Source organism: Caretta caretta, chromosome 1 (assembly GCF_965140235.1).
Source record: "Caretta caretta isolate rCarCar2 chromosome 1, rCarCar1.hap1, whole genome shotgun sequence".
Lineage (NCBI taxonomy): Eukaryota > Metazoa > Chordata > Testudines > Cheloniidae > Caretta > Caretta caretta.
This window is the reverse complement of record NC_134206.1, coordinates 279,103,899-279,127,359: the sequence shown is the minus strand read 5'-3', so window position 1 is coordinate 279,127,359 and position 23,461 is coordinate 279,103,899. Positions and strand designations below refer to the sequence as shown.

General features: G+C 42.8%; 1 protein-coding gene across 5 annotated transcripts in view; it reads left to right on the top strand.

The window, feature by feature from the left end:
• TMTC2 (transmembrane O-mannosyltransferase targeting cadherins 2) overlaps positions 1-23,461 on the top strand; it is a 379,312-nt gene that overhangs the window by 25,439 nt on the left and 330,412 nt on the right. The gene's annotated exons all lie outside the window — the stretch shown is intronic.

The following is a 23,461-nucleotide window of genomic DNA, read 5'->3' as shown; positions in this document are numbered from 1 at the left end:
GGTGCCCCATCATCTCAGGCATTGGCACCCTGACAGCAGGATTGTCTGGCTATGTAGACTCCCTCCTCAGGCCCTACACTACCAGCACTCCCAGCTACCTTCGAGACACCACTGACTTCCTGAGGAAACTACAGTCCATCGGTGATCTTCCTGATAACACCATCCTGGCCACTATGGATGTAGAAGCCCTCTACACCAACATTCCACACAAAGATGGACTTCAAGCCGTCAAGAACACTATCCCCGATAATGTCACGGCTAACCTGGTGGCTGGACTTTGTGACTTTGTCCTTACTCATAACTATTTTACATTTGGGGACAATGTATACCTTCAGATCAGCGGCACTGCTATGGGTACCCGCATGGCCCCACAGTATGCCAACATTTTTATGGCTGATTTAGAACAATGCTTCCTCAGCTCTCGTCCCCTAACGCCCCTACTTGCGCTATATTGATGACATCTTCATCATTTGGACCCATGGAAAAGAAGCCCTTGAGGAATTCCACGATGATTTCAACAATTTCCATCCCACCATCAACCTCAGCCTGGTCCAGTCCATACAAGAGATCCACTTCCTGGACACTACAGTGCTAATAAACAATGGTCACATAAACACCACCCTATACCGGAAACCTACTGACCGCTATTCCTACCTACATGCCTCCAGCTTTCACCCTGACCACACCACACAATCCATCGTCTACAGCCAAGCTCTGCAATACAACTGCATTTGCTCCAACCCCTCAGACAGAGACAGACACCTACAAGATCTCTATCAAGCATTCTTACAACTACAATACCCACCTGCGGAAGTGAAGAAACAGATTGATAGAGCCAGAAGAGTTCCCAGAAATCACCTACTACAGGACAGGCCTAACAAAGAAAATAACAGAACGCCACTAGCCGTCACCTTCAGCCCCCAACTAAAACCCCTCCAACGCATTATTAAGGATCTACAACCTATCCTGAAGGATGATCCAACACTCTCACAAATCTTGGGAGACAGGCCAGTCCTTGCCTACAGACAGCCCCCCAACCTGAAGCAAATACTCACCAGCAACCACACACCACACAACAAAACCACTAACCCAGGAACCTATCCTTGCAACAAAGCCCGTTGCCAACTGTGCCCACATATCTATTCAGGGGACACCATCACAGGGCCTAATAACATCAGCCACACTATCAGAGGCTCGTTCACCTGCACATCCACCAGTGTGATATATGCCATCATGAAATGGCAGAGGGGCATTGCTGGCACATTGGTCAAACTGGACAGTCTCTACGTAAAAGAGTAAATGGACACAAATCAGATGTCAAGAATTATAACATTCATAAACCAGTCGGAGAACACTTCAATCTCTCTGGTCACGCAATTACAGACATGAAAGTCGCTATTTTACAACAAAAAAACTTCAAATCCAGACTCCAGCGAGAAACTGTTGAATTGGAATTCATTTGCAAATTGGATACAATTAACTTAGGCTTGAATAGAGACTGGGAGTGGCTTAGTCATTATGCAAGGTAGCCTATTTCCCCTTGTTTTTTGCTACCCCCCCCACCCCGCAGACGTTCTTGTTAAACCCTGGATTTGTGCTGGAAATGGCCCACCTTGATTATCATACACATTGTAAGGAGAGTGGTCACTTTAGATAAGCTATTACCAGCAGGAGAGTAGGGTGGGAGGAGGTATTTTTTCATGCTTTGTGTGTATATAATCTTCTAAACTTTCCACAGTGTGCATCTGATGAAGTGAGTGGTAGCTCACGAAAGCTTATGCTCAAATAATTTGGTTAGTCTCTAAGGTGCCACAAGTACTCCTTTTTGCGAATACAGACTAACACGGCTGTTACTCTGAAACCGGTTATTTCAGAATTAGCCGAGTTACCTCAAAATAAAACCGGTTCCGTCCACACAACCAAACCAGTTTTTTTGATTTAAAGGGCTCTTTACTCAGATTTCTGTACTCCACCTCGGCAAGTGGAGTAGCGCTAAAATTGAGATCGCAGTTCCGAGTTACAGGTACTGTGGATGCAATTTGACATTATTGGCCTCCGCGAGTTATCCCAGAATGCTCCCTTGTGACCGCTCTGGACAATACTCTCAACTCCAATGCACTAGCCAAGTAGGCAGTAAAAGCCCTGGGAGCTTTTGAATTTCCTGTTTGGTCACCATCAGCACAGGCGACCAGCAGCACAGTCCACCATCACAGGCGACCAGCAGCACAGTCCACCATCTCAAGAGACCATGCAGTCCCGGATTTGCAGACGAACTCCAGCATGGTCCGAACGGAGGTGCTGGATTTCATTGCATATTGGGGAGACGAATCTGTTATGGCAGACCTATGTTCCAAAAAAAGAAACGCAAATGCGTATGTTAAAGTCTCCAGGGCCATGACGGAAAGAGGCTAGTCCAGGGACACAGAGCAGTGTCGTACAAAAATGAAGAAGCTCAGGCAAGGGTACCAAAAAGCCAGGTAGGCAAACGAGTGCTCTGGGTCCCAGCCCCATACATGCCGCTTCTACCATGAGCTGCGTGCAATTATGGGGGGTGACGACACCACTACCCCACCACTGTCTGTGGACACCTGCAAGGGGGGAGTAGCATGGAGCGAGGAGGATGAGTTTTTGGAGGACGAGGAGGAAGAGGAGGACAGTGCACATGCGGCAAGTGTGGAATCTGTTTCCCCCACCTAGCCAGGAACTGTTCTTAACGCTGGAGCCAATAGCCTCCCCCAACTCCCAAGGCATGCTCCCGGACTCTGAAGAAGGCACTTCTGGTGAGGTGAGAGCTTGATCGGAGCCACGCAATGGGGGTGGGGGGAACCCAGCTATGCTGGGCTGTTTGCGTTTAGTTTAAAGGGCTCATCCCTGCTCAGAGCCTCATTGGAGCCCTGCAGGGTGTGTGGGTGTGGGGGAGGGTGTTGTGTGAAGCTATCATCCCAGAGAGCCCGCAGGCTGCCTGCAAGCTGAATTCTGTTGCCTGGCCGCATGTGATGGCTTACTCACACCAAAGTGGCAGGCACTTCAGTATAAGAGGCAAAATGAGACCTTGTACAGAAAGAACATGTGCTGTGTACTATGAATTGCCTGTTTCACTGAGAGGGAGTGTCCCCTTTGTTCTCTAAAATGTATCTTTTAAAATACTACCCTCCCTTTTTGTCCTCCTGCAGCAGGTGCAAATGTTTCAACGCAGCCCCTATCTACTCCGTCCCAGAGGCTGGTCCAGATTAGAAGGCAGAAAAAACAAACTCGGGACGACATGTTTGCTGAGCTCAGGTAGTCCTTTCACCCTGATAGGGTCCAGTTGAATGTGTGGAGGCAAACAATTGCGGAGTTGCGTAAAGTGTTACATGAATACGAAGAGAGGAGGGACGTGCGCGATGAGAGCAGGCAGGATGCTATGGTCAAGCTCATGGAGGAGCAAACTGACATGCTCCCCTGTATGGTGGATCAAATGTAGGAAAGGCAGCAAGACCACAGACTGCTGCTGCAGCCCCTGAATAACCACCCTCCCTCTTCCCCAAGTTCCGTAGCCTCCTCACCCAGATGCCCAAGAACATGACAGGGGCGGGGGGAGGTGAGGAGGCTACGGGGACCCACGCAGTCAACCCCAGAGGATTGCACAAGCAGCAGAAAGCTGGCATATCCTAAATTTTGACTTGTTTTCTGGACTTGTCCTTCTCTCCTCCTCCACTCCCCTAACCCAATACCCCTCCCCCCCGTCTAGTTTCTGATTTCTCTCAAAGTTTTGTGCAACAAATAATAAAGAACGTTTTTTAAACAATTGTGACTCTTTCACACAGCCAGACAACAGGTTGATTAGAACTGGCCACCAGGCGAGTTGCCTCAACCTCCCACCCTGCCATAAATGTCTCCCCCTTACTCTCACAGATATTGTGGAGCACACAACAAGCAGCAGTTACAATTGGAGTATTGGTTGTGTTGAGATCTAACGGAGTCAGTAAACTGCGCCAGCGCGCTTCCAAACACACATTCTACCACCATTCTGCACTTGCTCAGCCGAAAGTTGAACTGTTCCTTACTACTGTGCAGGGTGCCTGTGTACGGCTTCATGAGCCATGGCATTTAGGGGGTAGGCTGGGTCCCCGAGGATAGCTATAGGCATTATCCCAACAGTTATTTTCTGGTCTGGGAAGTAAGTTTCTTCCTGCAGCTGTTCAAGCAGGCCAGAATTCCTGAAGATGTGAGCGTCATGCACCTTTCCTTGGCATCCCACATTGATGTCGGTGAAACGTCCCTTGTGATCCACCAGTGCGTGCAGCACCATGGAAAAGTACCCCCGCGGTTTATTTACTGGCCGCCCCCATGTTCCGGGGCCAAGATAGGGATATGCGTTCCGTCTATTGCCCTGCGACAGTTAGGGAACCCCAGCGCATTCAAGTAATTCACAATGGTCTGCACGTTTCCCAAAGTCACTACCCTTGATAGCAGCTGGTCAATGATTGCACTGGCTACTTGCAGCACAGCAGCCCCCACAGTAAGTCACTCCAAACTGATTCCTGACTGACTGGTAGCTGTCTGGCATTGCAAGCTTCCACAGGGCTATGGCCACTCGCTTCTGAACTGTGAGGACTGCTCTCATTTTGGTATTTTTGCGCTTCAGGGCAGGGGACAGCAAGTCACAAAGTTCCATGAAAGCGGCCTATGCATACGAAAGTTTCTCAGCCACTGGGAATCATCCCATACCCACAACATTATACGGTCCCACCAGTCTGTGCTTGTTTGCTGGGCCCAGAATCAGCGTTCCACAGCATGAACCTGGCCCAACAGCACCATGATCTCCCAGTCGCCACATGCTGTGGCGTCTGTGTCCATGTCCTCATCAGTATAGTAATCGCGCTGTCATCGCTTCCTCGCCCAGTTTTTGCATGTACTGCTGGATAATACGTGAGGTATTTACAGTGGTCAAAACTGCAGCGGAGATCTGATCGGGCTCCATGGCTATGGCGCCTGCATGGGTAATCCTGGGAAAAGAGTGCGAAAAGTAGGAGAGCAGAGTGGTAGGGGAAGCTGTGCTGTTTGGTTCACGGTAGCCGAACGACGGCAGAAAATGGTTGTCTTCTGTGGCTTTCACAAAGGTGGGAGTCCAGGACAGACAACATGGAGAAGCTCTGAAGCGCGGCAATAGCAGGAGAGCAGAATTGGCGGCAGAAGCTGTGCTGCTCAGTTCACGATGGCCGAGCAGATTTGGCAGCAGAAGCGTTCGATGAGGAAGAGAGAGAGTAGATAGTAGAGATTACATAGGAAGATGAGAGGAAATGAGAGGTGGATTCATAGTAGCAGGAGAGCAGCAGTGCACTGTCTGCTGAAAGCAGCATGGCGTCTGAACGCCAAAAAGGTGTGAAACGATTGTCTCCCGTGGCTTTCTGACTACACACAGCCAGAAACACCCACGAGAATGTTTTTGCCCCATCATGCACTGGGAGCTTAACCCAGAATTCCAATGGGCGGCGGGGACTGTGGGAACTGTGGGATAGCTACACACAGTGCACCTGTTATAAATATAAAGGGAAGGGTAACCACCTTTCTGTATACAGAACTATAAAATCCCTCCTGGCCAGAGGCAAAACCCTTTCACCTGTAAAGGGTTAAGAAGCTAGGATAACCTCGCTGGCACCTGATCAAAATGACCAATGAGGAGACAAGTTACTTTTAAAGCTGGGGGGAGGGGGAGGTGGGGACAAAGGATCTATCTGTCTGTGTGATGCTTTTGCTGGGAACAGATCAGGAATGCTCTTCAGAACTCCTGTAAAAAGTTAGTAAGCAATCTAGCTAGAAATGTGTTAGATTTCCTTTTGTTAAATGGCTGGTAAAATAGCTGTGCTGAATGGAATGTTTATATTCCTGTTTTTGTGTCTTTTTGTAACTTAAGGTTTTGCCTAGGGGGATTCTCTGTGTTTTGAATCTGATTACCCTGTAAGGTATTTACCATCCTGATTTTACAGAGGTGATTCTTTTACTTTTTCTTTAATTAAAATTCTTCTTTTAAGAACCTGATTGTTTTTTCCTTGTTCTTAAGATCCAAGGGTTTGGGTCTGTGTTCACCAATGCAAATTGGTGAGGATTTTTATCAAGCCTTCCCCAGGAAAGGGGGTGTAGGGCTTGGGGGGATATTTTGGGGGGAAGATATCTCCAAGTGGTCTCTTTCCCTCTTCTTTGTTTAACACACTTGGTGGTGGCAGCATAGGGTTCAAGGACAAGGCAAAGTTTTGTACCTTGAGGAAGTTCTTAACCTAAGCTGGTAAGAAAAAGCGTAGGGGGTCTTTCATGCAGGTCCCCACATTTGTACCCTAGAGTTCAGAGTGGGGAAGGAACCTTGACAGCACCGCTCCGACATTCGATACAGGCCTTGGTACTGTGGACGCAAGCCGCTGAATTCACGCACTTTAGTGGGGACATAGAAGACCGAAAGTATAAAATAGCTTCCAAAAATTTGAATAGAATAATTTCGTACTCTTCAGTATGTTGAGATTTGTTGGGACATACTGGCCGCTGCTTCCCGCAGCCCCCATTGGCCTGGCACAGCGAACCTCGGCCAGTGGGAGCCGTGATCGGCCGAACCTGTGGACGCGGCAGGTAAACAAACCGTCCAGGCCCGCCAGGGCTTTCCCTGAACAAGCGGCGTCCCACGTTTGGGAAACACTGCTGTAATGTGTTGAGCACCTTAAACGACTGAGTTCAGTGGGTATTAAGGGCTTACAGGACTCGCCCCATTGATAATGGCATTGGATAAAACTTTTCTGTAAGTGTTTAACAATTGTGATGTCCATGTGTCTTTTAGGCAGAGTGGGAGAATTATTTGCATACCAAAAACAAACAAACAAAAAGGTGGCTATGGAAGCTCACTTTCAGTTGTCTGAATTGATCATATGTGGTGTAAGAGTTAGTACATACAAGAGTTAGTTTATGGGTAGCCCTCGTATTGCAGCATTGAAAAAGCAAAATGAAAAGTCTTCAGCTTTACAAAGGCTTTCACAGTTACTCTTACTCCTTTGTATCTCCTGCTTTCCTTGCACAAACTTGACTTCTTAAGTCCTTTCTCTTTTTTTATAAGATGTCTGAAATGTCTTTATTTAGTAAGGAAAATAAACTTCACGATCAGTTAAGTATTTAAAGGTTAAAAGTAAAATGAGGGACCTTGTAAGAACGGATAAGTACTGCAGATGTCACTCTGAGGGGTAGGGGGTCTCACTTGCTGCAGGTTTCAGAGTAGCAGCCATGTTAGTCTGTATCTACAAAAAGAACAGGAGGACTTGTGGCACCTTAGAGACTAACAAATATATTAGAGCACAAGCTTTCGTGGGCTACAGCCCACTTCATTGGATGCATAGAATGGAACATACAGTAAGAAGATATATATACACACACATACAGAGAAGGTGGAAGTTGCCATACAATCTGTAAGAGGCTAATTAATTAAGATGAGCTATTATCAGCAGGAGAAAAAAACTTTTGTAGTGACTTGAAAGTCAATTTTTTTTCAAGCCTTGATTAAGCAAATCAACAACAATACTATAATGAAATTCTTGCAAACTTTTGTCCCATGTTTGGATGGGGCCTTATCCAAAGCCGATTGAATCCAGTGGAAGGACAGTGTGGGCTTTGTGTCTAGACTTTATGCATAAGGCAATGTGTAACCTTCAAGTCTTACCATGCTGTAATTGAACATTATAGTAAAATAATTTCTTCCAGTTCTTACTGCCCTTAGCAAATATCTTTTTACTTGTTTAAGCATTTTTTATTGTCAGAGCAGTTTAGGGTGTAATCCAGACCGGTGAGGAGTTGTCACCTTTTCTGCTGTAATCCTGGGTGCCGCTCAGTGATTTGCTGCTGTAGCTCCCAACCTGGGCCGCGCTCAGTCAGCCTGCTAGCATGCAGGTCACATCCTGAGTGTGTGTGTGTGCTAGACGGCCCTGGTTCGGTAGCTGTAATCCTAGCAGCCTATCGAAAGCTCCACTGTGCCTTCTACCCGCCTTAGTTACGACTTGCATGGTGACTCTAATACACTCTAAGTCCCAGATCTTCCCAAAATGGTCTGTTCTGTCATGTCCAACCCTCTCTTGGACAGTTTAGAGGAACAAAGAAACCTTATTCCTTCTCTGAAGACCCAAACGCACATCACAGTAAACACACCCTTCCATTTAAACACAGGAATGAGTTGGTTTATGTTAATAGTAAAACAAATTTATTAACACAATATACATAGGATTAAGTGATGCCATGTAAAAGGAATAAAGTTAGAAAGGGTTACAGGCAAACGAAAGTGAAAACACATCTAAAAGTCTAAAATTTTATTTAGCAAGATACAGGTTTTGTTCCAAGATGGTTTCTCACCAGTCATTCTTCTTCCCAGCCATGTCTAACTTTCTTTCAGTCAAAAATTTCCACAAAAGCACAAGGGGCAGGTTTCCCTTACTTCTAGGTGAAAGATGTTTGCCTTGACAGGTTTCTCACCTATATTCAGTTCCAGAGACTTCAGCCCTTGGGTTGAAGGACCCATCTTGCAAGAGTTCCATTCCCAGCTTTCAAGAGTTCTGTTCTCTTGTGTCTTTCGAGTGATGGATGCCTAAGATGGCTTCTCTCCTTTCTTATATCTTCCAAAGTTCAAGAAGCAGGACCTCATGCTGTTCTTCCCTTCCTGTGGGCTTCCCATTCCCCTGTATAATTCCTGTGTAAATAGGGCTTCCATTGTTTGATTCCACCGTGGTAAATTTACATAGGAGACCATAGATAGATGTAACATTGCCTCCTATCTGGAGGACTGTACAGCCTAATATTGTGTCCATAATTCCTTATATAGTGTTAATACATACAGTTCACACTGATATTTAATCACCAGCCTGTCATTACCTTTCAGAAAAGACATCACTTGATACACATTTATAATACAGTAATATTGTATACAATCAGCTGATTCAATTGCTTATCACTTGAGGTTCAGGCCTCTGTCTTTATAGACCAGTAAACCTTTGCAATGTATTCTTTGAAAGTAAAACTTGGCCCAAGCTTCTCTCTCCTGCTGGGTGTAGACACCGTGCTGTCGTCTTCCCCCCATGTTAGTGTGATGTTTACTGCACACCTTAGCTCTATGGGTCTATTCATGCAATATGTAGATACATTCTGATTGTCTTTCATATCACTTTTCCCAGGCTGGAACACATTTGTTTGTCTAGTTCAGACCAGTTTACCAACTCATCCTGACATTCTGGTTTACACACACTTTAGTTATAATTTCAGCATATAGTCATAATTCTTACTCTCCACCAAGTACATACATCATGCAAGAATATTAATGATCAATGAGTTACTAGTTTTCAAATGACTCCTTACAAGGCATATTTTGTATAATGATTATTAAAATAGTGTGTAGTATGTGAATGTAGGCATGCTTAGTGTCACACATGTGGTGAAGAAGTTTCCAGGGTAAACTGTCTCTGAGTATTGTTGTAAAAAGTTGCACAAAAGGCTTTGCAAATAGAGAAAGTATAAGATAGCTACCAGTAAAGCACTATGGTGGTGAATTTTGAACACTTGTACACCTTCGTGAACAGTACCTTATTTGTAAAGTGCCTTGTATGTTCAGATTGGTTATTCAACCTTTTTCTAATGTTGCTTATAGATTCATACTAGTCACTTGCACTGTGAATTTCTCTCCTCAGTCCTCCAGTTTCTCTCCAGCAGCAGGTTTAAAGGTCACTGCATGGTCAGCAAACATGCAGCATGGGCCCAAGGATCACGTCACCTGAGACTTTTTTAAGGATGAAAATTTAAATAAATAAATAATCACAGGCCTAACCAAAAGTGGAATCTCCCCCAACTGGCATTGGCTTGCATGTTTCCAATTATTGCAACATCGCAGCGCAGTGACGTTTTCCTTTTCAAATTGTTCTGTGATGCTGTCCAGCTTCAGTCTTGCTGTTTTGTTTTTCTCAATTGCAAGGAGAGCAAGGCCACTCAGTGGTAACTGTGATAGTGTTGAATGCATGTAGTTTTTGACATGCCTTAAAAAGTCAACACAATACTTCAATTTCTGGTAAAACATCAAGAGAACTTGACACTGAAAATAGCTCTGGATTTCAAGTGATGCAATAAACGCTTCTGTGTCCTTTGTAATAATACATCTTGAAATACATAATTTTGTGAACAAAGTCTAAAAAAAAAAAAGTATTTACCCATGAGTTTAACAAGTTCTTCCTTTAGAAGAGTCAAAGTTAGATTTTGAAGTTGCATGGGATGGAGGAAACCAAATAGAGTAGATACCTCTTGAAATTCCTCACACTGAATTTTAGTTTTGGTAGTCATATTGTTTAAGACCTTGAAATGTTTCCTTTGATGGTTATCCTTTGCTTTTAACACAGAATCGTGTGCAAATTCATCATTCATGTATCATACCTGTCTCTTCTTGTGGCTTGGATAGTTGGCATTTTCAAAACCCATTGCTTCCCACCTGCTCTGAAATGGTTTTGCAATTTCCTCATACTTTTCTTCAGATCTGAGTTCACTGAGTTCATTCACTGTGCACTCAAATATCCAGAGGTCTTGGAACAGGTTAATTTTCTTTGATTGAAGGATTTCAGAGGCTGCAGCCATGATAACTATGATCCTATCCACCATAACAGATTGAGGTAAGACATCCAAGCCATCAAAGACTGGTTGCTTTTCACTCGATGTATGTCCTCGCTACTCCATTGTTTAGTTACAGTTTCATCTTCTAATCTTTCAATTATACACTGAAAATTTACTTGCATCGCCTCACTGGCTTTCATTCAAGCTGCCCATCTAGTCTTGCAGCATACCTTTGGATGTAAAGGTCTCCTTCGTACTTCAGAAGCCTTTTAGATTTCATCTGTTGCATCAATCCTGTCAACTTCTTCAGGGGCCTGAAGTGCATCATCAAATTCCTCTTCCCTTTGCAAAACTGGACTGTCTCGAGCAAGAGTTTGAAGATTATTTTTAAATCATCAGTTTTTCCCATCGATGGTGAGAAGTGGTAAAATATTTATATGCTTCCCACAAATTTGTGAAGAAAATCTTCAGGTTTGGATTGATCTTCATCAGTATGCACCAAAACTAGGTTAATTTGATGTGCTGTACAATGGATGTATGGTGTGTAACCCCTGCTTGCTCAGAGTAACCATTTGTAACACTGACCCACACAAGAGTGTCAGCATCAGGGATCAAACCTTGGACCTCTGGAGCTAAAAATGCATGAGCCTCTAGCGCATGACCTAAAATACACATCTCTGTTAGCCAAATCTGGAGCAGGCTCATCAATCTCTAGGGCATTTAGCCACCACTAGAGGGGACAGAATGCCACTCTGAGCAAGCAGGGATTATATACTTCCCCTTGGAAGAGAAGCTCATCCCTGAGCTTCAGAAACTTTCCCAGTTGAATTGCCTGAATTCCCCATACAGGCCACCACTTGTAACGCCAACCCACAAGGGGGTGTTGGCATCAGGGATCAAACCTGGGGCCACTGGAATAAATGCATGAGCTTCTACTGCATGAGCTAAAAGACACATCTTTGTTAGCCAAGGCTATAACAGGCTCATGAATCTCTAGCTGGCCTAGCCACCACTTGAGGGGGACAGAGTTCTATTTAGAGCAAAGATATTCTCCCATTTTTGCTTGCAGTTCTCCATGAGGTCTGGCCATAACACTGGCCCCACCATAGCCCTGTCCAGACAAGTATTTGGAGTCTAATCTATACTTGCAGATGAAAACATTAGTTAACTGGTTCTTCATAGAGCTATTGTTGTGATGTGATTATGGCATAACTAAGGTGTATATTATGTGCAAGAAAAGGCATGTGAGATCATTGGAAAGGTGATGATTTACTGAATATGATTATCCTATTTGTATGCATGTATAATTTCTGTATCTGAAGTTAGGAATATTGACAGTATCAATTACAAGTGTGTTTACATCTGAGGAATGCCCACCAGACAGAATACAATCAGTCTAGATGGCTCACTGTGAAGAAGAGCCATTAGAAAGAACAACGGAGAGAACATCAGGTGGAAATAAGAGATGGGGTTTGCATACCATACCTCATCTGGACAGTCTGTTAATTCCACTGAGAGAGGCTCCTTTTAGCTTAGTTAGAGGGTGGGAAATCTTTGAAATCAAATCCTCCTCTGACTATCCCATGGTGAGCCTGACCCAACTTCACCCTGCTGTGTCCAGAGATCTCCTTTTGCTTCCTCCTGGATCCATTGATTAAATCTATGGGCACCTTCCAGGTGTTGGAGTTCCTTATATCCCAGCCATCTGAAGATAAGTACATAATACCTACCGGGGCTGGTAAGCCTTTGTATTCCCCTACACTCCAGGGGACTGTCAAGGGTGGGAATGAAGGTCATTTAGGGATATTAAATAGCTGCCCTAGAATGCTTCACTACTGGCTCAAATACTGTATTTCACAGATCATTTTGCCACTCTGACTCTCACTTTCACTGGTGCATCATAGATTATTGTGATTTCACTACTGTGAAAGCTGTAATGGCACTAAGGACTGCTTTGCCCGAGAGTTCATACCAGTGTGGATGCACTGATGCCTGTAATCGGAACAAATCCCCAGTTTGGACAAGTCTTTAGTCAGCAGATAATCTATACATACTGACTTCAAGGGCAATACTTTTTTCATTTTCTAGAGCCAGTCTGCTTCAGTCTATTTTGCGCAAATATTCCCCCCTCTGGCTTGACCTTCAATAGCCTCTCCGTTATTTCTTGGAGGGGAGAGGAATTTATTGTTCGCAGTGCACAGCCTATCAATGAACTGATCTGATTAAGTTGCAAAGTCCTTTGGTTAATACTTGACTAATCATACGTGCAGGATTAGCCTTCTGTGGAGCTGTTCCACAATTTTTTTTTTTTTTTTTTTGCCTACCAAAGTGATACATTAAACACTAATACCAGCCTTGTGCATTCAAACATGCCAAATGAAGGCACAGATAGAGAAAACTTATTTTTCTGGGCTTCAAAGTGGGTGTCCCCACAGTACAGATGTGTGAGAGCAGCACAGGAGAGATATGTATGCTCAATTCCAGCTTTTCTTCTCAAGTTCTGCTTTTTGGTTAATATTAAGGAATTCAGTTCTTTTCCAGCTCTGCTGGGTGTCTGCTGTAAATAGGTGGGTAGAAGGCACAAGAAGTGAACTAAAAAGTTTCAGAGAAATGTAACACTCTTAACTGACTGAAATGTGTGTTTAAATTGCATCTAATCTATTCTGTTTTTCAAGTTTTTTTTTTTCCCCTTAAGGGATGCTCAGATAGTGCATTCTAATTTTAATCTATTGCAAAACAGTTACAATCTGGTGGGAAATATCTCCTCTGCATTCTACATCTTTCCATTAAAAATCTTCTTCACTGTCAGGGAAGTTCAACACTGACTATAATGTACGACCCATAGTTTCACTAACAATCCCTTTTCTCAGAATGCAGCTGACCTTATTACATTGTTGATGGGATGATGTAAAAATTAAGGACCTTCATTTAAAGATTTGGCAGAATTGAAATGCAAGAAGAAAACTCACTTTCTGCCTCTTCTTAGGGAAACACAGAAAAGAATCTCCTATACAGATCTGAGTAGACACAGCATATAGTTTCTCTATTTTTCTGTGGTGTGGAAGCCAGCAGCTAAAATGGCCTGGCTTCCACAGTGAAGTGAGAAGCTTGGAGCTGTCCTTGACCCCCTCTTGAAATTTACCCTCTTTCCTTGGCAACAACTGAGTCACTTCTTTTTTGGGGGCGGGTGGGACAGGGGATGCCCACTCTCCTACCTGCCTCCCATCTGCTCTATCGTGGTTGTGTGTGGCAGGGGTAGCACTTTAATTCTTTCCCCTTTGCTTTTGTGTGTGTGGTTAAGAGGGATAATGGGGAGAAAATGGCATTGGTTCCTGTCCTGGTGTGTGTCTGCATCCTTACCTATTAATCCCAGATTTGGGCATCTACACACATCTCATCTATTGGCCTAGAGAGTGTGTGTGTGTCTGTTGGTCTGCTGTCTTGCAGAATTGGATGTCCTAGCCCCTTCCCCTTCCCTCTCAGTTAATTGATCGAGAGGTGAGAGCTCTTTGAAATGGGCATGATGCTGCCTACCCTATGATGACACTTGCTGACAAGTTTCACTCTGGTAGTTAGGTTGCTCCGGGGTACCACCTCCTACTTTAATGTGTGAGAAGAGAGCACTTTGTAACAGGGCTTCTGGGATAACTAAACAATAGCTAAATACAGGCCCATTCTTGGTCACCTGTTGGCCTTGAAAAAGTGAGGGCATCTATGTTTTAACCACTGTTTCTCCTCCTCAGTCTATTTCTGAGAAATGGCAGATGAGATGAAGAGAACAATCAACATTTTCTTCACCCCTTTTTGAAATCACAAAATTGATGGTTACTCATAACACAGTTTTCAGAGTAGTTCCCGTGTTAGTCTGTATCCGCAAAAAGAAAAGGAGTACTTGTGGCACCTTAGAGACTAACCAATTTATTTGAGCATATGCTTTCGTGAGCTACAGCTCACTTCATCGGATGTATTATGCATCCAGTGAAGTGAGCTGTAGCTCACGAAAGCATATGCTCAAATAAATTGGTTAGTCTCTAAGGTGACACAAGTACTCCTTTTCTCATAACACAGTAAGGAGCTTATAACTGGAAGAAATCAAAGAGGCTGGCTGGGCTTCAAGGAACTCTGTCTTCATTGACACTGAATGTGATGCATGTTCACAGGCATGCGAGTTGTTGGGTACCAAATACTATGAATTCTGATCCTTGTTGGTGAAACAGGAACATTCTAAGGTATTGACAGACATCACTGGGGTTTACATAAGTGTTTCTGTGCCAATGAATATGAAAACTTCATGTCCTGCGAGTTGCTGAGGAGTACCAACTCCTGATGAGGCCAACAAGAAGCCATTTGGATACCCTTCTACGCAGACCACCTCTGACTGAAGACTTGGGCTAAGATTTGTACCATATAGAGTAGCATAGGCTGTTTCACTGAGAAACTTTGGGGATTAATCCACTTCCAGAGAGAGCTGAGTGCTTACTGCTTTTCAGGAGTAGGCCTTCAGTTCTGGTGACAAAGGAGAAGGCCAGGAACTGGCTAAATGTGTTGCTGATGTGGAACCTGTCAGAATAAAAGCTTGTTTTGTAGTTTGAAAATCCTTTCTTTCCCTCTTGTAATTAGAGGAGGACAGTACTGTTTTGCTGTATGGTACGCAAACAAACATTAATGGTGACTCACTGTTTAAACAAAAGTAAAAGTACTCCTGCTCTAATGTATGGGGGCAAATGTATTTGGGACCTACGTGCTTTTGTAAGGATAGCTTTAAGGAGTCTTGGTTTAAAAAAAAAAGTTGGGAATTAATTTTGAGATCTAAAGAAACTTTATTTTTATAAAAACAAGCAAATCAATTCTATTGATTTTTGGACCAGACCTCTGACTGGTATAAATTAGCATACCTCCATTGACTTCAGTGGAATTCAGCTGACATATTAGCTGAGTATCTGGCCCTATTTTTAACTCTTGTGGTAGAACAATAGTGGATTCATTTCAGTGGTTGTTACAATTATGAAGAAATATGGAAGGGTCATAATGTGTTAGAGATGTGAAAAACATGCAGGTTTGTATTTGCACAATAAGGTTGCTTTTGTGTCTTAAAACAATACTTGAAGTAAATGACCTCAAAATTTACTTAGAAGAAATTGAAGTTGGTGAATTAATTTAAAAAAGGTAGTGGAGCTAGGTGCTAATAGGGATGAGGGTGTCACTTCACATATGAACATTTTAAATAATACAAGAATCTGCGGGAGTACCTGTAGGAAAGCAGTGAGTATGAGAAGAAAAGTGGGTCTATGTCAATGATAGCAATTTCAGTCTCTTTCTTCCCCATTATGAAGCTCTTCAGAAGTGGTGAATTAGCAGCACATCACTTTTTAACATTACAAGCTTTCCCACAGTGCTCTCTGCATGCTTTTTAAAAATATTTCCCACTCCTAAAAGGACCATGATATGATATAAAATGTCAATATAAAAGCCTAAAAAGTGTTGCGATGTTTATGTGATTCATTTGGGTAGATCCAGTCAATTGAAAACCATTATGAAGTTCACTGCCTCAGTGTTAAAAAAAAAAAAAAAAAATGACACTCCTACAATATTAATCCTCCATTGTGCTCTTAATTTAACCATCAAGAAGGAGATAGCCATTGACAGTAAATGTATTGCCTTTGCGTACAAACAAGTATGACAGTTGAAGTGACATCAGGATAATATATTCAAAAAAAATCTAATGAACTCTCACGCTAGCACTCATTTTTGTAAATCAACTGCAGTGCGTTTTGTCTAATGGAGTTGTGTGCAGGTTGAGTCCAATTTTAATAACAGAAGGCTAGAATTTGAATGTCAATATTTTTTCCTCTCCGAATGTGTTGTTAACAGCCTACTTGATTTCCATCTTCAAAATGCAAAGGGTTTGGGAAGAAGAAATGTGAACAAATGGAATACATTTTTATTTACGATGAGTCAGAAGTGAAGGGTACTGCTGCAAGGCAACTGTGCAATACAGCGTATATAATACAGCAAACAAAACTGCCTGCTTATACCTATCCTTACTTTTTAAAAAATGACCGTGTCTCACTCTGTAGTCTGAGGAATCATCTGTTACATATATTGACAGGTTTCGGGAACCAAAAGTCAAGATTAAATTATAATGATTAAAAACTTACTTCCAATGACACTACAGCTCTCTAGGCATATTAAATAAAGTGGATCGGATTGTCCATGCTGTCCAGACAGCTTATTCACGATTGGACACACATTCATTTGTGTACCTGTGCATTCTGGCATGAAGGGGGAGGTGAAGGAAGCTGTACCATTGAGAGAGAATTATTTAGCATTCCTTTGATTCATTTGGTTTTTAGAAGATGGTTGGTGTCAAGGCTGAATCCCCACTCTGTCACTCTGAGTGCAGAAAGTGTGGGCTCGCAAGGATTCTGAAAATTAATACTTGCCACTCCAGGCTTGTATTGAACTCCGAAGGTTACAGCTTTACTCTGACCTTGGCTTGGAAAATGCTGCCATCACCCAAATGCAAAAAAAAAAACCTCCTTGGACCTAGGAAGGAGAACTTGAATTCCTCCCTGTGGGGTACCCTGAAGCCCTTTCACCCTCCTCTTCCCCCTTCCAGGGAAGAGTTGAGAAAGAAAATAAAGGAAATTAGCTGTTGCCCCCAGCTAATCAAACAGCATATGCACAAACCTCTGAGGACACCAAAAATCCAATCCTGTTCTTAAAAAAGGTAAATTCTATTAAAAACAAAAAGAAAGTAAGTACATATGGATCTTAGGCTTTTTGCTAGATCTTAAAAGAAACAATTATAAAAATTAAGCACCCAAAATAGCTTTCTTGGGTGTCCAGCTTAAAGGTTACAAGCAAACAAAAGCATCAGGGTTTAGCACAGAGGAGATCCACAAGTCAAAATAAGAAATAAACCTGATAGCGTCTAACTAAACAATTCCCTATCCAAATGATTTCTTCTAGGTATGGAAGATACTTTTTCCATACCTGGTTCAAATCTTACACAGCATTTCTGCTTATAGCATTGCTGCTCTGTGTCCCTGCAGCCCAGAGAACAGACAAAAGGAAAATCCCTGCCCCCCCAATTTTAAAAAGTTCTACCTTCCCATTGGCTCTTTTGGTCATGTGCTCACTCCTTTTCTTTTACCTGTGGGCTTGTTTAACCCAAGCAGAGAACAGACCAAGAGGGATTTTACAGCTAACTGGCTGGCCGGGTGTCCATCCAAGGGAGCTAATCACTCCCCGCCCCATGTATCACAGTTGGTATTAGCAGTGGAATATTAAGTCGTGGTAACTGTCCCTCGGTATGTTGGAATGAGATTGCTTATTTCATTAAAACCTTAATTTGTTTTTTATGGGGAAATACCAGAGGCTGTAGCAATTATAATACTTGTAAGATCGGGAGAAAAGGTGCTTCGATGAAAACCTTGCAAATGAGATTGTCACTACACATTTAGTCATTCCGTTGTGAATCATCTTGAGTTGAATTTGAATGATTAGAGCAGACCCAGAAAACCTTTTACAACAATTATCAAATGATGCCACCATATTATCTGCTGGAGATGATTCATACATTTATCCCCAAACCTCTCACTGCTGATTCTGCCCTCTTAAACCCACATCCTTTTTCTCCATTACCCTTAAAGGTGACCTACAGTTCTCTAGAGAAAATACTGAGGGACTGCATTCTTGTAATGCACACGTCAAAAGGGCCTCTCATTTAAGCTCAGATCCTGCAGCCCCTGAAGTCAGTGGGAGTTTTTGCTACAGGTTTAGGGCTCAATTTTGCAAGGCACACAGCACCCACAGCTTCGACTGAAGTCAATGGGAGCCATAGAAAGTGCTTAATACATGTCTAGGTCAAGCCCTCATTTAGAAGCAGGATTGATCCCTTTATACCTTGCATGGGAAAATGTGAACCACTGGATAATTAGAGGTCAAAGAGACCTGAATATAGTTCTCTACATCTCACCTGGTACCTCTTAAAAAAAATAACAAACCAAAATCCACTCTGACCTGTCAGAGTGCCTTCTGAAGGTATTGGTGTGGAAAGCTGAATCTTGAGTTGTATTAACTAAGGGAGTCTCCACCTTGCAATTAATATTGTTAGAGAAAAATACTCTTGCAGTCGATAGGGAATTTATTGGGGCTTGCTCAAGGAAAATTGCTCTAAGAAAATCTGAAATTGCACTGTAGGTCTTTTCTTTGTGGGGGGTGGAAGGGTGTTGAGGGAAATCAGTAAAGTTTCATGGCACAATGTAATTTTTCTTTCAGCTTGTGAAAGTGGTTAGCAGCTGCTCATTGCCCTTAGCGGTTTGTTTTTAATTGACAAGGTTTTCCATCCCAAGAGCTTTGAGTTGCACACTGATGTCTCACTAAGCTAGACTGGATATGTGTAGTTAGGTTTGGAAGGATTAGATTTTTATCAGTGAATGTTGATCAATGTTGATTTCATCATCCAAACATAAATGGATAAAAATATTCCCATAGATTATGATGGAAATTTACGGGAAGGCAAAGTAAGAAAAATGCTGCTTGGAGTTTGATTTTAAAACTGCACCCAAAGCTTCAGATATTCTGAGGTAAGTGTTAGAGTGTTATGTAAGAGACACTGTTGTTTCTGAAACATAAATTATTAAAGCAGCTATAGGCCTCAATAATACTTGTATAATAAAGGACGACTGAATTACCATTTTTGAAGAGAAGTAAAACACTTAAGTGAAAGAACACACGTTTTGAGACAAGCTGTATCACCACAACTTGATTTACTCTTGCCTTATTTCACATGTATTTCATAGTTACATACACTGCATTTTTTTTCTTTTTGTAACACATACTGCCGAAGGGAAAAAATGCAGAAAATATTCAAAGACCTGTTTCAAAGGTGGAGGTATTGGACTAGATTGTCTGCTCCTTGCATAGATGTAATTTCAGGGTGTACCTTTTATTCCCCCCTTGCATATATAGGGCTGTCTTCTGAAGTTTTAACGTGGTTCATAGTTCAAAGCAGCTGTTGTTCTCGCCTGATTTGATGCATAGGATTTGACACCTCTAACAGAATATTGATGAAAGTATCTTAGCAGAATGTTTGCAGTGATGTCTAAAATGCATTTGCTATCTTTTACAACAATTTATATACAGTTGAAGCATATTTTTGAAAATGACATTGCTGATAAATTTGTGGTGGCTGAACTAAAAAATAAGGGACTTTAAAAGGAAATACTACAGAAACTTGCATATCAAAAAAACTTTGTATGTATGTTCAAAAATGTTGGTGTTTTAACACATCAGCTGATGATGATCCATTTCCTACATTTCAGTAGCCTTAACCTCTCTCTCTAGAATACTTGAACCCAGTTAGGAGCATAGCAGTCTTTTCAAGTGTGGTGTTATGTGTACACTTTCCCATATTGCGATACTGCTGCCTTCAGTTTCCTCATTTATTGTCTTATAAAACCGTGCTTCCTTATCTAATGTCTTTGTTATATAATTTAATTAATCTCCTATCTAAACACGATCTTTTGTTTCAAGTTCATTGCTGTTACATTTAGCAGTATTTAAACCCTCCCCCCCCCCCCCCCCCCAGGATTTTATCCTTTTTTGGACCATCTTTTTTCAAATGACACAGAATTCATTCTCACCAATGATTACAGCTTCTATTTTAGCTTAATTCTGATAGGCTTGAATATAATGATAGAGAAGTGACAATTTATAAACATGAAGGAATGAAAGCCTCATAATGAATTCCTTGCAAGTTTAAGAGATATTCTACGCCATTTCTAGATGTCAAAACTGAAGCCCTCAGCGATTCTTGTCTGCCACCTAGAAAATCAACAAGTACATTTTCTCAGATGACAGTGAGATTGCACTGAGAGGTTCTTTTCCAGTTCACAGTATGGCCATGGCACCCATTGTCAAGTAATGTTTCTTTTAGCTTTCTTCCTATCTGCCTTATGTTTATAGTACAAGTTTGCAGGTTCTTATCTTAACCCAGTGGTCTCCAACCTTTTTATGCCCAAGATCACTTTTTGAATTTAAGGGCAACCCAGGATCTACCCCAGCCCTTCCTTGAGGCCCTGCCCCTTCCTCAAAGCCCCGCCTCATTCACTTTCACTGGGCTGGGGTAGGGGTTCGGGAAGGGGTGTGGGCTCTGGGTTGCAGCCGAGGGGTTTGCAGTGTGGGAGGGGGCTCTGGGCTGAGCCTGGGGCATGGGGTTGGGGTGCATGAGAGGGTGAGGGGTGCAAGTTCTGGGAGGGAGTTTGGGTGCAGGAGGGGTCTCCAGGCTGGGACAGTGTTGGGATGCAGGAGTGGGTACAAGGTGCTGGCTCTGGGAGGAGACTCAAGGCTGGGGTTTGGGGTGCTGGTTCTGGGAAGGGGCTCAGGGCTGGGGCTTGGGGTGTGGCCTCCCGCCACGCAGCACTTACCTCTGGCGGCTCCCGGTTGGTGGTGCAATGTGGTGGCTGCTGTTAAGGCAGGCTCCCTGCCTAACCTGGCCCAATGCTGCTCCTGGAAGGGGCCAACATGCCCCTGCAGCCCATGGTGGGGGGAGGCAGGTGGCACGTGACTCCGCATGCTGCCCCTCTCTGCAAGCACGGAACCGCAGCTCCCATTGGCCACAGCTCCCCGTTCCCGGCCACTGGGAGCTGTGGGGGTGGTGCTGGCAGACAGGAGCAGCACACAGAGGGAGACCCCTCCCACCTCTGGTGCTGCGCTGGCCACTTCTGGGAGCGACGTGGGGCCGGGGCAGGCAGGGAGCCTGTCTTAGCGGCAGCCCCACTGTGCTGCCGGAGATCACGATCGACTGGGAGATCCTTTAGGATCGACCAGACGATCGCGATCGACCGGTTGCTGACCACTGTATTAACCTATGTTCCTACATGCAAGTTTTAACCAGCTTTTAATCCTTTGTTTTCCACCTCTACTCTCTAGTGTGGGTAAAAGGCCAGTCCATGCTACTTTATAAACCTAAGTGGCAGTGGGTTTTGCATTGTTTAGCTTCAGAAACTACTTGTTATCCCTTTCTAAGAAAAAGTGCCTCTGCGCTCCCCAAAGAGGCAAAGGTCTGGATAAGAGAGCATGTGTGCTGGCTGACTCCAGTATTCCCTCAGCTCAGTGCCCTAGGAGGAGTGATGTGGGCTGCTATGGGTACAGGAGAGGTGGGGGAGGGAAAATCCTTAAAGGTTCAGCATTCTGTTGTGAAGGTAAAAGATGATTGTGATATTACCTGAGGAATATGTTTGAATGATGTTAATAAATTAGGGCTTGTCAAGTGATTAAAAAAATTAATCCAGATTAATCACATGATTGATTGCACTGTTAAACAATAATAGAATACCATTTATTTAAACATTTTTGGATGTTTTCTACATTTTCAAATATATTGATTTCAATTCATACGGAATGCAAAGTGTACAGTGCTCACTTTATATTTATTTATCACAATTATTTGCACTGTAAAAAAAAATATTTTTCAATTCTCCTAATACAAGTACTGTAGTGCAATCTCTTTATCATGAAAGTTGAAATTACAAATGCAGAATTATGTAAAAAAACAAAAAAAACCCCCCAAAACTGCATTAAAAAATGTAAAAATTTTAGAGCCTGCATGTCCAAACAGTCCTCCTTCTTGTTCAGCCAATCTCCCAGACAAACAAGTTTGTTTAAATTTGCAGGAGATGATGCTGCCCGCTTCTTGTTTACAATGTCACCTGAAAGTGAGAACAGGCGTTCTAATGCACTGTTGTAGCTGGCGTCGCAAGATGTTTACATGCCAGATGCGCTAAAGATTCATATGTCCCTTCATGCTTCAACCACCATTCCAGGGGACATGCGTCCACGCTGATGACAGGTTCTGCTCGATAACGATCCAAAGCAGTGCGAACTGACACATGTTAATTTTCATTATCTGAGTCAGGTGCCACCAGCAGGTTGATTTTCTTTTTGGATGGTTTGGGTTCTGTAGTTTCCGCATTGGAGTGTTGCTCTTTTAAGACTTCTGAAAGCATGCTCCACACCTTGTCCCTCTCAGATTTTGGACCGCACTTCAGATTCTTAAACCTTGGGTCGAGTGCTTTAGCTGTTTTTAGAAATCTCACATTGTTACCTTCTTTGCGTTTTGTCAAATCTGCAGTGAAAATTTTCTTAAAATGAACAACATGTGCTGGGTCATCATCCGAGATTGGGGTAACATGAAATATATGGCAGAATGTGGATAAAACAGAGCAGGGGACATACACTTCTCCCCCAAGGAGTTCAGTCACAAATTTAATTAACACACTTTTCTTTGAGGAGCGTCATCAGCATGTAAGCATGTCCTCTGGAATGGTGGCCAAAGCATGAAGAGGCATACAAGTGTTTAGCATATCTGACATGTAAATACCTTGCAGTGCTGACTACAAAAGTGCCATGCAAATGCCTGTTCTCACATTCTGGTGACATTGTAAGTAAGAAGCGGGCAGCATTATGTCCTGTAAATGTAAACAAATTTGTTTGTCTTAGCAATTGGCTGAACAAGAAGTAGGACTGAGTGGACTTGTAGGCTCTGAAGTTTTACATTGTTTTTTTTTCCAGTGCAGTTATGTAACAAAGTCTACATTTGTAAGTTGCAGTTTCACAGTGAAGAGATTGCACTACAGTACTTGTGTGAGGTGAATTGAAAAATACTATTTCTTTATCATTTTTACAGTGCAAATACTTGTAATAAAAATAATATAAACTTTGATTCCAATTACAACACAGAATGTAATTTATAAGAAAATGTAGAAAAACATCCAAAATATTTAATACATTTCAGTTGGTATTCTGTTGTTTTAACAGTGCGATTAAAACTGCGATTAATTGCGATTAATTTTTTTTTGAGTTA